This window comes from Cervus elaphus, chromosome 23 (genome assembly GCF_910594005.1).
Source record: "Cervus elaphus chromosome 23, mCerEla1.1, whole genome shotgun sequence".
Classification (NCBI taxonomy): domain Eukaryota; kingdom Metazoa; phylum Chordata; class Mammalia; order Artiodactyla; family Cervidae; genus Cervus; species Cervus elaphus.
Genome location: NC_057837.1, coordinates 38,054,841 through 38,071,013, shown reverse-complemented (window position 1 = coordinate 38,071,013; position 16,173 = coordinate 38,054,841). Strand labels below are relative to the sequence as shown.

The 16,173-nt window shown below is 42.9% G+C and overlaps 1 protein-coding gene and 1 non-coding gene across 2 annotated transcripts in view; one reads left to right on the top strand and one right to left on the bottom strand.

Annotated features, from left to right (window-relative positions):
• The first annotated feature begins 73 nt into the window (after positions 1-73).
• Positions 74-16,173, top strand: part of BFSP1 (beaded filament structural protein 1) — a 65,283-nt gene continuing 49,183 nt past the window's right edge. The window contains exon 1 of the mRNA XM_043883066.1: positions 74-277. The gene's annotated coding sequence lies outside the window, so the exon portion shown is untranslated. The remainder of the gene's footprint in view (positions 278-16,173) is intronic.
• Positions 2,727-2,833, bottom strand: LOC122682264. The gene has a single exon (XR_006337285.1). It is a non-coding gene; the product is annotated as a U6 spliceosomal RNA (small nuclear RNA).

Genomic DNA, 16,173 nt, shown 5'->3' with positions numbered 1-16,173 from the left:
AGGGCCGAGGAGGCGGGGCCTGGCGGCCGAGGAAGGCAGAGGGGCGGGGCCCGCGGCGGAGCAGACCGCAGGGAGGGCCTGCGGGAGCCCGGCGCCGGCCTCGCGGGGGGCGCGTCCCGCATTTTTTTACCTACTTTGGTGCGATTCCCGCCAACCTCCCGTGATTGGCCCAGCCCCGGCACGTCTGGCCCTCGGGCGAGGGGTAAAGTCTGCGCATTTTTCCTCCTTCCCAAGGCGACTGTGGCAGCCCTGTGCTCTGAGTCACCGCTAATTTCAGGTCTGGAAAAAAAAACAAGGAGCGATTTATTTATCTTCGGGAACAGCGCGGGGAAGGAAGGCCTTGCCGCCCGCAGGGTGCGGCTGGAAACGGCCTGCTCGCCTAGGGAGGGTGGCGCCGGCCTCGCTGCCCGGGTTTGGGGGTTTATTAACTTGGGATTGCGTTTGTTTCATGGGCGGTTGCATCAGAAACACACTTTTCAGAGGGCCAGAAGGAATCCCAGCGTTTTTTTCCTGAGGGCGTTTCAGTGGAGGATAGAGGGAACAAAGAATTTGCAACCGGCATGATGACGTTTTACTTAATTTAGGCTCCCCAGAGCATAACACGCCTATCCTATGTGCTTTGTGTTCAGTCACCACCGACTGTTTGCGATCTCATGGACTGTAGCCCAACAGCCTCCTCTGTCCATGGGATTCTCCAGGCAAGAATCCTGGAGTTGGTAGCCATTGCCGTCTCCAGGGGATCTTCCTGACCTAGGGATCGAACCCAGGTCTCCTGCATTGCAGGCGTATTCTTCACCGTCTAAGCCACCAGAGAAGCTATGTGCTGTGCTATGCTTAGTCGCTCAGTCATGTACCAACCCAGGGATCAAACCCCAGGCTCCCGCACGTCTTGCATTGGCAGGCAGATTCTTTATCATTGAGCCAGGAGAGAAGCCCCAGCAGGCCTCTACCAGAACTATTTTAGTACTCCCAATGTTAGGCTTTTGGACGAGATAATCAATACGTTTTTTGTTTTTCCTGGGCACTATGTAAGGTCTAGATTATATGTGCCTTTTTATTCTGGCCATTCGGCATAGAAACCCATTTCTCATTAACTGTCCTGTTTTTTTGTTTTTAAGAAAAAGTTTTTAAAAGTGGCAATTTTTAAGCCTCAGCATCTGCTGCAGAATTTTTGGCGGGTTAGAGCAGTGGTTTTTCAACGTGAAAGAGAACTTAAAATCAGATTTGTGAAACCAATACAGTGTTGTAAAATAAATAAATTAATTAAATAAATTTAAAAAATAAAAAAAAAGGTCAGATTTGTGTGCCCTACCCCAGAGTTTCTGATAGTATATCTCAGACCCAGGAATTTCTAGTATTTCTCAAACCCAGTATATCAGTGAGACCCAGGAATTTTTAAGGATTCCTGGGTGATGCTGATGTGGCTGGTGGGTATTAGCACTTTGAGAGGAAAGAACCCACCTGTATCCACCTGCAACCGGAACCTGTGTCTGGAACCCTGTTGGCCTGGGACTTGGAGTCACCCTCCACCTCTGAGTCTCAGAGCCTGCCAGTCTCATCCTGGAATGTTTCCAGGAGTCTGGAGATCTCTGACCACTTTCCAAGGGATCAAAAGTGGGTCCTTCTTTTGTTTGTTTGTTTCCCCTTTATTTTTTTTTTAATTTAGATTATTTATTTACTTTACTTTACAACATTGTATTGGTTTTGCCATACATTGACTTGAATCCACCATGGGTGTACATGTGTTCCCCATCCTGAATCCCCCTCCCAACACCCTCCCCATCCCATCCCTCTGGGTCATCCCAGTGCACCAGCCTCGAGCATCCTGTATCATGCATCGAACCTGGACTGGCGATTCGTTTCACATATGATGATTTACATGTTTCAATGTCATTCTCCCATATCATCCCGCACTCGCCCTCTTCCACAGAGTCCAAAAGACTGTTCAGTACATCTGTGTCTCTCTTGCTGTCTCGCATACAGGGTTATCATTACCATCTTTCTAAATTCCATATATATGTCTTAGTATATACTGTATTGGTGTTTTTCTTTCTGGCTTACTTTACTCTGTATAATAGGCTCCAGTTTCATCCACCTCATTAGAACTGATTCAAATGTATTCTTCTTAATGGCTGAGTAATACTCCATTGTGTATATGTACCACAGCTTTTTTATCCATTCGTCTGCTGATGGGCATCTAGGTTGCTTCCATGTCCTGGCTATTATAAACTGTGCTGCGATGAACATTGGGGTACACGTGTCTCTTTCAATTCTGGTTTCCTCGGTGTGTATGCCCAGAAGTGGGATTGCTGGGTCATATGGCAGTTCTATTTCCAGTTTTTTAAGGAATCTCCACACTGTTCTCCATAGTGGCTGTACTAGTTTGCATTCCCACCAACAGTGTAAGAGGGTTCCCTTTTCTCCACACCCTCTCCAGCATTTATTGCTTGTAGACTTTTGAATAGCAGCCATTCTGACTGGCGTGAAATGGTACCTCATTGTGGTTTTGATTTGCATTTTTCTGATAATGAGTGATATTGAGCATCTTTTCATGTGTTTGTTAGCCATCTGTATGTCTTTTGGAGAAATGTCTGTTTAGTTCTTTGGCCCACTTTTTGATTGGGTCATTTATTTTTCTGGAATTGAGCTGCAGGAGGTGCTTGTATATTTTTGAGATTAATGCTCTGTCCATTGCTTCATTTGCTATTATTTTCTCCCATTCTGAAAAAAATATGGAATGCTTCATGAATTTGTGTGTCATCCTTGTGCAGGGGCCATGCTAATCTTCTCTGTATCGTTCCAATTTTAGTATATGTGCTGCCTAAGAGAGTAGGAGTGGGTCCTTCTTGAGTGATACAAATGAACTTACTTACAAAACAGAAAGAGACTCACAGACTTAGAAAATGAACTTATGGTTGCCAGGGGAAAGGATAGTTAGGGACTTTGGGATGGTCATGTACATACTGCTATATTTAAAATGGACAACCAGCAAAGACCTATTGTATAGCACAGGGAACTCTGCCCAATGTGAAGATATGCCTGCCTGGTTGGGTGCGGGGGTTGGGGGAGAACGGATACATGTATATGTATGGCGGAGTCCCTTCGCTGTTCGCTTGAAACTACCACAACATTCTTAATTGGCTATATCCCAATACAAAATATTTTTTGGTGTTAAAAGATTAAAATTTAAAAAAAAAAGAGTGGGTCCTTCTTTAGTACCACAGCTCATCACTTCTCAAATCTTGATAAGCATCCAGACCACCTGAAGATATTGTTAAAATGCAAGTTCAGGTGTTTAGAAGTGGGGTCTCATATGTCCCAGGTGATTCACATGGTACTGGTCCTCAGAAGATGCAAAGTGAGATCTGCTTTCAAATAATGCCATACCACTTGACAGATAGTGGGAGCACCTGATAGTAACTGTCCTGCTACCCTTCTCTTATATTATTCCTGTGATTCATTTCATTTTTATATACTTATAGATAAGCATGTATATAATATATGCAAAAGCATGTATAATTGAATACATTGTTGCTATTATTTCAGACAATCATTAGATCAATTAAGAATAAGAAAAATAAAACCTTTTATTTTCCCTTCACTTCTTTGATGTTCTTTTTTCATATAGATCCAAATTTCTGACCTCTATTATATTCCTTCTCTTTAAAGAATTTCTTTTAACATTTCTTTCAAGGCAGGTCTACTGGCAACAGGTTCTCTTAAATTCTGTTAGTCTGAGAAAGTCTATTTCTCCTTCACTTTTTTCCTTTCTTTTTTGGTTGTGTCTCATGGCTTGCAGGATCTTAGTTCTCTGACCAGGGATTGAACCCAAACCCTCAGCAGTGAAAATGTGTGGTGTCTTAACCGCTGGACTGCTAGGGAATCCCTTTTCTTTCCCTTTTGAAGGATAATTTTGCAAGGTACAGAATTTGAGGTTGGTGGGCTTTTTTCTCTCAACACTTTTACATATTTCCCTTTACCCTCTTCTTGCTTGAATGAGTTTTGTGGAAAAAGTAATTCTTATCTTTCTTCCTCTATAGATAAGATTTATCCTCCTTGCTTCTTTCAGTGTTTTTTTTTTTTTTTTCTTTGTCTTCGATGTTCTGTAAGTTAAAATGCTAGACCTAGATATAGGTTTTTTGGTTTGTTTTTTTTTTTGGTATTCATCCCACTTGGTGTTTTCTTAGCTTTCTGGGTCTGTGGTTTGGTGAAAATAATTAGGGGAAATTCTCAGTCTCTATTGTTTCTTCTATTCCTCTTTTTCTTCTCCTCTGGTTTTCCCATTACCGGTATGTCACCTTTTGCTGTTGTCTCTCGGTCCTTGAATTTTCTGTTCTGTATTTTTCAGTCTTAGTTCTTTTTCCTTTTTGGTTTTCAGGATTTTGTTGCTATGTTCTCTAGCTCAACTATGTCCAGTTGGGTATTTCCCTAACCCAGAGGAGTTAGGCTTCAGTACAATCCTGTTGATTAGGCTCTGGTTAACTAGTTTACCCTGAGGGCAGGCCTTGTTAAGAAGTCAGAGTGGGACTTCCCTTGTGGTCCATTGGTTAGGAATCTATCTTCCAGTGCAGGGGACTTGGATTCGATCCCTGGTCAGGGAACTGGAATCCCACATGCTGCAAGGCAACTAGAGAGAAGCCCTTGCACTACTTGCTGCAAATAAGACCCATTGCAGCCAAATAAATAAATATTTTAAAAAAGAAGAACAAAATGCTCTGGAGCAAGGGTCTGCTCCAACCTCGGGGATCTAATGCCCGATGATCTGAGGTGGAGCTGGTGTAATAATAATAGAAATAAAGTGCACGATAAATGTAGTGTGCTGAAGCATCCCCAGATCTCTCCAGTCTGTGGAAAAAAATTGCCTTCCACGAAACTGGTGCCCAAAAGGTTGGGGACCGCTGCTCTGAAGGATCTCAGAGTGGCTCCTTTCCCCATCCCCAAATGCAGGCAGGAGGGAATTTCTCTCTGGTATTTACTGTGGGAACCTGGTGGAGCTCTAGGAGGTAAACAGAGGGTGTGGGGGTCCCCCTGCGACTGAGTCTCTCTGGAGTTTTTCACTGTCAGACTCCAGCAACGTGTCCATCACGGTTCAGAGCTTCCCACCTGGCACTGGTTCCCACGGCAGTCTCCCCTTGTGAGTTTCTGATCTGGAAGCCACAGCTCCCTGTGTTTTCCTGTCTGACTCCAGTTTGAGGGTCAGCGGTTTGCCCTGAGTTCTCTCTTTTACGGATCCAGGGAGAGTAGTCTGTTCAGCTTCTGATTTGTGGTAAGGACAGAGTGGCAGCCTCCAGGCTTCTTAAGAGCAGAAGTAGAAATGTGACATCTACCTCTGCCTTCTAAAGAAACTTCCCAGAAGTGCCAGGCGGGGCTTCTCCTTTTATCTCTCCAACGAGAACTCAGTCGTATGGCTACAAGGAAGTCTGCAAGTGTGGTCTTTTCTTTGAGCAGCAGTGTGCTCGGCTAAGAAACGGGTTCCTTTCCTGAGGAAGAAGGGAACATGGCTATTGGGAGGTGACAGTGGTGATGGCCACAGGTAGAAACAATTGTTAGTCCTGTTCTACAGATGTGGTGAGGGGAGGAGATGGTCTTTAGGAGCCCAGAGGAGTAAGTTGTCTGCTTATCGTCATCAGGCCACATGACATCACTCATAGTGGTGCCAACAAGAGAACTGGGGACCCTTTGCTGCTTCCTAAATACCACAGCGGGTGGGGGATATTCAAACCAAGGCAAATGGCATTCTGGGCATTCCTGTACAGTAGCCTAGTTCTGCGGGTGCAGGCAGCCCCAAGGGCCTATTTTAGAAAAGCACTAAATATATTTTAGTGTATTCATGGGAACAGGATAGTCCCATGGTAACACTATCAATTTCTCTGTTAATCCTTAAAGTCATATACTGCTATATAACATAAAATTTGAATACCTATAACATGTGTTTTTCAGGTGATAGTGTACTACTAGAGAAAATGGGGTAGAATGTCACACAATTATTCTGACCAGTGATGTTTCACCCCTCCTGGCCCATACATTCCCTTCAAGAGTCTCATGAAAAGTAAAAAGCAATGTATCTGTAGTTATATTCTTGTTTTTTTTTTTTTTTGTAGTTATATTCTTTTCACTTCTGTTAGTCTGAACAAAGAAAATGGGCAACACTTAACTACCTCTGACTTACAAAAACAGGACTTTCTTATGGTTCAGTCTGATACACACCAACCAAGTAGGAGTCCTAGCAGCCCGGCCTTTTGAAAGGATGTTTGCACCATCCCATCTGTTTTCACCACCTGAATTTCTCATATGAAAATGAAGTGTTAAAAAATGAAAGTTTGTGTTTGGAGGCAAAACATTGCATTCACTGCAGGACGCCACTTTGCAATATTTTTCAGTTAGATTTGACAACTGGGATCCTACTCTTTGCCAGCTGTGGTCATGTTGCCACCAGGAACAAGATGAATAAGTCATGGGCCCTGCCACAAGGAGATCACGAGTGCGAACAGATGGATGCCAAGATAAACTCCGCCCAGGATCTCTTGGGAATTCTCAAACTCCCACTGATGGGGCAGATCATAGTAGGGAGATGTTACTGGAGCTTAATGAGTGAGGCGTCTGGAGAGAGACGAAGAAAGCATTTGTTCCCAACATGATTTCTTACTGAGGTTGGGGAACATGAGTCCAGAGGGGACGCTCAGAGATTGATGTTTGGAAGGAAAGAACACCGAGCATTTTTACCAAAATGTTAGACTCCACAGACCAAGATACTGAGATCAGATATAAATGTGACTCCCCCAGCGCCCCCCCCCCCCCAGGGGCTGCTCTGCCGTGCTTCCTAGTTTTCCTTTCCTTTGGGGATGGGAGAAAGGATGCCAGATGATAATTCAGCCAAAGATACCCAGGTCTGCCCAATGAGGAGCTTGAAGCAGGCTCCATGACAGCTCCCACATGGGAAACAGCCGAGGGACCGTGGTTGTGATGTGAAATTCGAGGGCCTTTTACTATAAGACACCGGTATTTCTGCCATCAGTCTCTCAATGAGGTATTTGATACCATTGTCACCAGCTCCAGCTGGTGTAACCTCTTGTACCATACCCCTCTCCGGGCCTCCTTGTCCTCACCTGCAAACTGAATGTATTGATGAGTTTAACTTCTTTAGCTCAAAAATGTGATGCCTGCTCTAAACAGAAGATTCATTGAGCATCTGGTGCAGTATCAGCCATTTGTAGAGAATCCTGTTCTAGTGTTACTAAGGCAGGCCCTTGAATTTTGGTTGAGAAACTCTGGGCCTTGGGCTGTTGACACAGGGCCTATTTTTACAGCAAAATCAATAAGTTATTATAATTGTCCAGGTGGTGGTCTCATGGGGTTCTCTCAGGCATCCACATCTGGGGGGAGGGAGCTGATTGGCACAAAGGGAGAAAAGAGCATTAATGTCACGTACTCATCCATGTCAGTGAGAGGCCGACATGTCACATCATACTGTCGTTTGTTTATTTTTATTTTTTTGGTTAGTAAATTCAGGCTCAGTCATTGAGAGGTGGTACCCTGGCAAGGTTTTCCATGCTGGAGCTGGAAGGAATCACTTGCTCATTGGTATTTCTCGTGCTGTGAGCCAGTGAGTCACTTCCTGGCTTCAAACTTCAGCTTCCTCTGTTTCCCAGCCCCAGCCTGCCCCCCTTCCCTCCCCCCATCTCTCCCCCACACCCCCCAGCCAGGGGTCTGAACTGGTGAGCAGGAAGGGTCCAGGCAGCAGGCCGCACACCTTAAATGGCTTTGACGTCTCAGAGAAGGACCCTCAATGCAGAAGAAAGTGTGTATGTGGTCTGGTAAATGCTGTGTTGGATTCCAGCATTTTTTTTCCTTTTATTTTAAATAATTCTAGCAAAGAAGTACCCATAGAAGGTACAGCAGAGTTCGGGTTTATTTTATGACTCACGGAAATTTCTGAAATGATAAATATTGGCTCGGCAGGAGCCTTGACAGAAGAAACACTCAACCAAACCAGACTCTATGGTTACAAGAAACAAGAACAGTGTAGTCAACAAATAAACTCGGACTCCACTTCCAAGCTTTCAGAGAAAAAAAGAGTCAGCCCTCTTGTGAGGTGGCCTTCCTGGCCAGCCACGACCTCGTGTGTTTTTCCTGAGTCCAGAAACTGAGCTGTTGCGAGACCTTCCTGACTAGGAAGCCATTTCAAATACCTTTGGTTTTGTACTTTAGGCCAGACTCTTTCTGACTAATATAATGAAAATACTTTACCAACCATAAAAATTGATGTGGGTACAATTGGAAATATTTTCCTCTCAGAAAAAAAAGAAAAATATTTTCCTTCCTGAGTAAAAATTCCTCCATCTCTCAGTGTAGAATCAACAAAGCATTCTGGGAAGAATGTTGGAAATTCAGAATACCAATTTGTTTCAGGGAAAACTTAGAAAATCTGAGCCATAAATAATGGTTGGACTCCTCCTGAGTAGGATTTTCGTTTCTCGCGAAACAAAATCAGCATTATGTAATTCTGTCAGCTGATTTGATTTTCTAAAGTGTTAGTCCCTCAGTCATGTCCGACTCTGTGCGACCCTGTGGACTGAAGCCCACCAGGCTCCTCTGTCCATGGGATTCTTCAGGCAAGAACACTGGTGTGGGTAATAATTCCCTTCTCCATATTTTCTAAAGAAAGTATACAAATATTCATACCCAGTGCAAAGGCTGATGTCACAGCTTACCAAAACCTGGTAATAAGTAGCTAAAATCTTCCTTTCAGCTGCTTTATCCTATGGGACCAAAGTAAGTTTATTAACAGAGCAGCTTTACTTACTAGTAGTATTCTTTAGGGAGGCCTCTCTGGTGGCTCAGTGGTAAAGAATCTGCCTGCAATGCCGGACATGCAGGAACCTCGGGTTCGATCCCTGGTTTGGGAAGATCCCCGGAGAAGAAAATGGCAACCCACTCCAGTATACTTGCCTGGGAAATCCCATGGACAGAGGAGGCTGGTGGGCTGCAGTCCATGGGGTCAGAAAGAGTCAGACACAATTTAGAGAATAAAAACAACAACAACAACAGTGTTATTCAGGACTGGCTTTCCACACACACACACTTTACTGTCTGCAGTCATCATAAATCCATAATGAGGAGCTATGAAGAAATAAAGTGAAGCCATGTGGTGCTGCCAAAATTAAAAACAAAAAGCTCAGGCTACATTTCCATGCCTCAAAGAAAATGGACTAATGACTGTCAAGCCTGTTAGGGTCCTGAGCCAGGGACCAGGACGAGGCCACAGATCTGAAAAGACGTCTCTGTCCATCTTCGAGGTCAGCACTAAGGCTTCTTTGGGAAGAGGACACCGTGGTCGGATTGATGCCGACCTGCAGGACTGAGAACCTGGAGCTCTTTGTAAGGGAGGTCAGAGGGCAGAGACATGATAAAGTGACTTTATCTGTGCTCTGGTAGGGAAGCCGCTGACCAGCCTGGACCATGGCAAGAGGGCAACCGAACACTGCATCCAACTGCCCTTTGCCCCAGTGGCCAGGAAGCTTATCTCCAGTTTCCCGGAGGGAGGGAAACTGTGAGAACCAGGTTATCAGGCAGATGAGCCCTGGGCTGGGTATGGGGGCTGAAGATCTGGGGCTTTGCCTTCCGGAGGCCCAGCCCATTGCATTCTTTCTCCCTTTGCTTCTCCATCATCTTATATTAATAAGTGTTGTCACCTGCTGGGGGGAAGCTCTTTCCACCCTTGAGGCTGTGGCAGGAGTGCCTGTAGCTAGCCAGAGTGATGCTGGCAGCACAGAGCCGGACGTTGTGGGAGCGAGGCAGTCTGATAAGAGCTTCCCTGGGTCATCTGCTGGCTGGGCCAAAGGACAGTAAAAATAATTACAGGTCAGAAATCACCTTGTTCTATTTTTTTCCTGGTTGTTACAAAATACAGGCTTACTTTTTTAGTTCTGAAAATGTATTAGGAAATGTTCCCCACTCATTGCCCCATTGCCTTAAGTCAGTCATTTTAGAAGGTGATTTTTAAAAAAATTTAATTATACAAATTACCTGGAGTAGTTTCTCTCATTAAAAAAACAAACAAACAAAAAACAGGGAAATTTTCAACTTCTCTCTCCTGCAGTTCTTTGCCCCTTACCAAGATGAAACCCTCGCATTGGTTTGGAATGTAACTTCCAGTTTGTACACTTATACAACCACACACACACACATGACTGATCTTTCATTAGATATAGCTTTGCATTCCTATGATTTTTCAAAACCATGACCAGCACCATATTCTATCATCAGCTAGTACCCCTGTACAGGGAAGACACCCCGATCCTTGCCTATCACTTCTCTCAGTTCTCAGCTAAGGTGTCACCTCCTCCAGGAGGCCTTCCCTGACTACCCTGTCTGAAGTTACCACACACACCCCTGCCTTCCTGTCCCCTCTCCTTTTTAATATTTTTTTTCCATTTTAATATTATTTAATTCTACAGAAAAAAACAAATTTTATATCCTTTTCTAAAATAGGGGGAAACACCTCTGTGAGAGCTGGTTAATACTGACCTGATTGCCTGGGAGTCTCTCTAGTCACGTCCAAGAAATTATGTCCAAGGTCCATGTGAAGGGAAAGAGCTCTGGAGAGGCAGAAAGGACTCAGGTAAAAACCTTCAGAAGATTGTAGGGAAGTGGGTCCTGCTGCTTAAACAATGAGGTTGAGCTCTAAGCATCTACATTTCTTTTTTTTTTTTTTTTTTTTTTAAATTGTTTATTATTTATTTATTTTTGGCCGTGTGTCATTTGGGATCTTAGTTCCCCAGTGAAGTGAGTGAAGTGAAGTCACTCAGTCGTGTCTGATTCTTTGTGACCCCATGGACTGTATGTAGCCTACCACGCACTTCCATCCATGGGATTCTCCAGGCAAGAATACTGGAGTGGGTTGCCATTTCCTTCTCCAGAGCATCTACATTTCTTAACACACCTAAACCATGCACTGGGAGTGGTTTTACCCACTTTGGGGGCTTTTATAAATTCAGAGATAAAAAGAGTAGAGAGTACTGAAGGCTTCAGAGTAAGGCTAAAGGAGACCCAATATGGCTAAATGAGTTCCCCCAAAAATGTTGGGTCCACCCCACCCCTAAACCTGTGTGTGACAGGTAAAAATGCACAGCAAGAAGCCGCAGTTCCCTGTGTTTTCTTTTTCTCCATATTACCCACCAACATCTGACCCAGGGCAGGTTTCACCTGTTTATCTTCTTTACTTTCTGTTTCCCTCATTTGAATATAAGCTCCCCAAGAACAAGGATCATTATATATTTTTTCACTTCTGTCATCTCAGTGCCAGAAGAGTGTTGGCACTGTAGGTTGTGAAGAACACCTGTTGAATAAATAAATGAATCTGATTCCAGAGAGTTGGTGGGGAGACACTGCTGGTGTAGACCCTGTAAGAGGGCAGCAGGTATCTTGTGAGCATGGGCACCAGAGCACAAACCCAGGTCAGCAGATTGAGAATGGGAAGGAATTGGGGTCCACCAAGCCAGGCCTAGTCTGCCTGCCTCTACACCCCACTGCATTTGGTTAAGCTGTTGTTGGGTGCCTGTTCTGTGTGTCTGGATGCAAGAGCCCCAATAATTCAAAGATGTGAATTTGAAGAGGATATCTTCAAGAGGCTAAGAAGGAGTAAAGAAATGGGAAATCCAGAAGCACGTGGTATCTTGGACCTAAGAAAGAGTGGTTCACGGAAACAACGTCCATGGACAGATGAATGGGTAAAGAAGATGTGGCACAGATAGACAATGGAATACTACTCAGCCATGAAAAGAACGAAATAATACCATTTACAGCAAAATGAATGGACCTAGAAATTATACTGAGTGAAGACAAAGACAAATATCATGTGACATCACTTTTTTGTGGGATCTATTAAAAGGGTACAAATGAACTTATCTACAAAGCAGAAATAGAGTTGCAGGTGTAGAGAACAAACAGGGTTACCAGGAGGTAAGGGGGGATAGATAAACTGGGAGATTGGATTGACATATACACACTACTGTATATACAATAGAAAACTAATAAGGACCTACTAAATAGCACAGGGAACTCTCCTCATACTCTGGAATGACCTAAAAAAGAGTAGATATATGTATATGTATCACTGATTCACTGTACTCTGTACCTGAAACTGTTAATAACACAACATTGTAAGTCAACTATAGTCCATTAAAAATTTAAAAAAACACAACATTGTAAGTCAACTATACTCCATTAAAAATTTTAAAAAGCAAGGGCATGTGGTCCACACCCAAATGTTAGTGAGGAGACACAAGAAGGGAAAATGGGGTGTTGGACTAAGAGCGTCTTTTGTTGACTCCTATTAACCTGTGAAGTCAGCCTTGACCGTCTGTGATGGTTAACTTTATGTGTCTCTGAGGCTCGGCTGTGGTGCCCAGTTGCTTGTTCAATACTCATCAAGGTGTAGCTGTGAAGGTATTTTGTAGATATAACATATAATAAAATAATGTGGTTAACTTGTAATCAGTTGGCTCTGAATAAAGCAGATTACTGATTTGGATGGACCTCATCCAATCAGCAAAAGGCTGTAACATCAAAAACTGAGATTTCTGGAGAAGGAATTTGCCTCAAGGCTGTAACGGTAGCAACCCTTCCTGAATTGCCAGCCTACTGACCTGCCTTGATGGATTTCAAACTCAAGAATGCACTTCAACTCTTACATGAATTGCCAGCCTTCCAGCCCTCACAATGGCATAAGCCAGTTCCTTAAAATAGATCCATCTCTCTCTCTCAATATATATATAGTATTAGTTCTGTTTCTCTGGAAAGCCCTGACTGACACAGCATCTGTTGAGAATATGTTCAGACATTTGTCCAATTATTTCCTTAGGCTGAATTCCTGTGAGTAGAATCTGCTAGGTCGAAATTCCTGAGCTATCTAAAGAAATATGAAGCATGTTGTCAGTTTGCCATCTAGAACTGTTACATTTCTAGGAACAGTATAAGGATGTCTGGATCTCTGGCCCCACTTCAGTGTTAGGTAGGTCTCGATGATATTTCTAACCTTCACCAATTTGTTGGGAGGTGCCACTTTCTCATTTTAAATTTGCAATATTTGATGAATAATGAGCTTGAACATCTTTTCATATTTTTGACCATGCACCTTCTTCCTTATACTTTAACATTCCATATCAAACTCTACTTATTTGCATTAGAAACCTAGGCCATTATATATGATTTTCCTTTTCATTTGAAAATATCACAAATGGTCAGACTCTGTAACAGAAAAAACTCTCAATGCTTTTGATCTTCATCTACTTTTCTATTAGCTGTTTGTCCTTTTCGGTTGATTTGTAATCTTTACATAATACTTTGTCATTTATCTACTATGCAAACTTTCCCCCTGTTTTTGATTAGCCTCTAACATTGTTTTGGGGTTGTTGCTCTTAGGTTTTTTGTTTGGGTGTTTTTTGGTTTTTTTGTAGCACAAAAGAGTATATTTTATGTGGCCAAATCATTCAATCTTTTTCTCTGAGGCAGTTATTTATTTTGGAAATGTCAGCCACTTTCCTCTTTTCACATGAAAAAGACACAAATGATCAGATTATGTAACATAAATTTCTCAATTTAGGAATGGAGTTCATAAGTGTTAATCACTCTAGTGTCTGAACCTTTTCCTGGATGCATGGGAAAGTTTTGGTTGTTTTTTTTAAGATTTTTTGATGTGGACCATTTTTAAAGTCTTTATTGAATTTGTTACAAAATTACTCCTGTTTTATGTTTTGGTTTTGGCTCCCCAAGGCATGTGGGATCCTAACTCTCTGAACAGGGATCGAACCCTCACCCCATGCATTGGAAGGCAAAGTCTTAACCACTAGACCACCAGGGAAGTCCTGGGAACTTAATATGTTATTTTTCCTAAAAACTTGAGTGGTTTCAGTTACTGGGGAAGCATGTTATTGCAACTGTTAAAGCTTGGTGATTTGGGGGGAAAAGAGGGATTTTTTTTTTTTTCCTTTTTCATGAAAACTTAGCTATTCCACAGCAATGTGAAAAAATATTAGCCACACTTTCTAGTTTCAGGTGATAGGTATTGAGGAAATGTTAAGCGATTCGAGGCAGAACTGGAGTTTAAACTCCACATATTATTCTTGATGCTACTTTGACTTGATGGAAACTTATATCTGTTTTTAAGTTACATAATTTATTTCCTATCTTAGTATCTCCATTAAAACCAGCAGAGAATGAACACAGTTGTTTTGTTGCATTATTATCACTATAGAGTCGACCCACTGAATATGTAGAGGAACTTCAGCTCCTTTAATGATCAGAAAACAAGGATGCGGATTCTAAAAGCTCTGCCAGGGCCCCTCCCCGCCGCCATGTCCCTGAACTTGTTCCTCTAAACCTGAAGGCTGCCCTCGGGAGCAGCCTTTAACCAGAGATAGGGAGTTGGTGGGTAAGAACCCAGCCCCCTCACCCCTCGGTGGGGTATCTTTTTGGGGGTCCTGCTCAGTCTCCTGGAGAACACAGTCGCAGTCAGCTCCAGTTGTCCACTGTGGTCATTGTGGGAACATCCCCGTAACTTGCTGCCTTCTCTATCTCCCTTCTTCAGAAGCATCTACTGGTGCCTCAGGACCCTCTCCCCAATACACTACAGTTACCCCTCAATATACACGGGGGTCAGTTCCAGGACCCCCTTCCCCAAACACTCAAGTCTCTATAAAATGGTGTCGTATTTGCATACAAGCTATGCACATTCTCGCTTACATTCTCTATCATCCCCAGATTACTTCTAATAGCTAATAGAATGCTATGTAAATAGTGGTAAATGCAATATAAATGCTGTGTAAGTAGTTGCCTGAACATGGACAAATTCAAGATTTGCTCTTCGGAACTTTCTGGAATTTTTTTCATATGTATGTAAAATTTTTCTATATAAATATATATAATTTTTCATGATATATGCTGCAAGGCTTGCAGGATCTTAGTTCCCCAACCAGGGATTGAGCTGGCCCCCAGCAATAGTGAAAACATGAAATCTTAACCACTTGGAGCACCAGGGAATTCCTTCCAATTTTTCCCCCAAATATTTTTAATTTGCGGTTGGTGGAGCCCACGGACGCAGAATGCCAATGATACTTCTATTTGAATCCTTGCCGCAGGGTCTGCTTTTGGGGGACTCCAAGCCAAGACAAATGCTTAAAGTAAGTCGGCTACATGCAAAAGATAATGGCTAATATTTATTAAGAACTTAGCATTGTAAGCACAAAAGGGCTTCCCTAGTGGGTCAGTGGTAAAGAATCTACCTGCAACACAGGAGATGCAGGTTCGATCCCTGGGTCAGGAAGATCTCCTGGAGGAGGAAATGGCAACTCACTCCCGTATTCTTGCCTGGGGAATCCCATCAACAGAGAAGCCTGGCGGGCTGCAGTCCATGTGGGTTGCAAAGAGTTGGGCATGACTTAGCCAATAAACAGTAACAACAATTGTGAGCACATCACTTAACCCTAACAACATCTTTTGGGAGCTAATATCATCTCCAGCTTAGGGAGGAAGCACGTGAGTATTCAGTCAGCTTTGGGAGGGCATTTTGCTGATAGATGAGCTGATACAATTTTTGTTTTTACCCTCTCTAACCATCCAACTGAAATCTGAGTCACGGCAAGCTGCTTGTTTTTTTTCCTCCCAACCACAACAATAACTTTTCTCCTGGTTTTTCTAAAACATAAGTCTGTTTTTTCAGCTAATCACCATACCTGCTGTTTTTGTCGAAGCTAGCTACTGAGCTTACAATTTATCATATGATAAGGGTTTCCATTTATGCCCTAATAACCAACTGAATGGACCCAGGATGTTAGCTTGTTGTGTGAGACGTGTTCATTATTGGTTTGAAAGACAACGTTTTTCAAAGGCTTCGGATGACCTTTATTTGAACTGAAATATTCTTCCAGCCACTGATCTTATTAACGTTTTTCTTTGTTTCAAGGCAAAATACTATGCTGTCTTCTCAGTCCCTCTGTTGGTCTTCAGAAAGAGTAAAACAAATGTTGTGTGTTTTCTAGAAAATGTTATCAAATTGTTTCCCAAGTTAGGTCATTGCAGCTGCAAAATTCTTGTTTGGGTAGAAAATCTGGCCAAAAACAACAGAGCCAATGGTCAGCCATTATTTCAGGGGAAAAAAAAATCCTGAGATTAGCT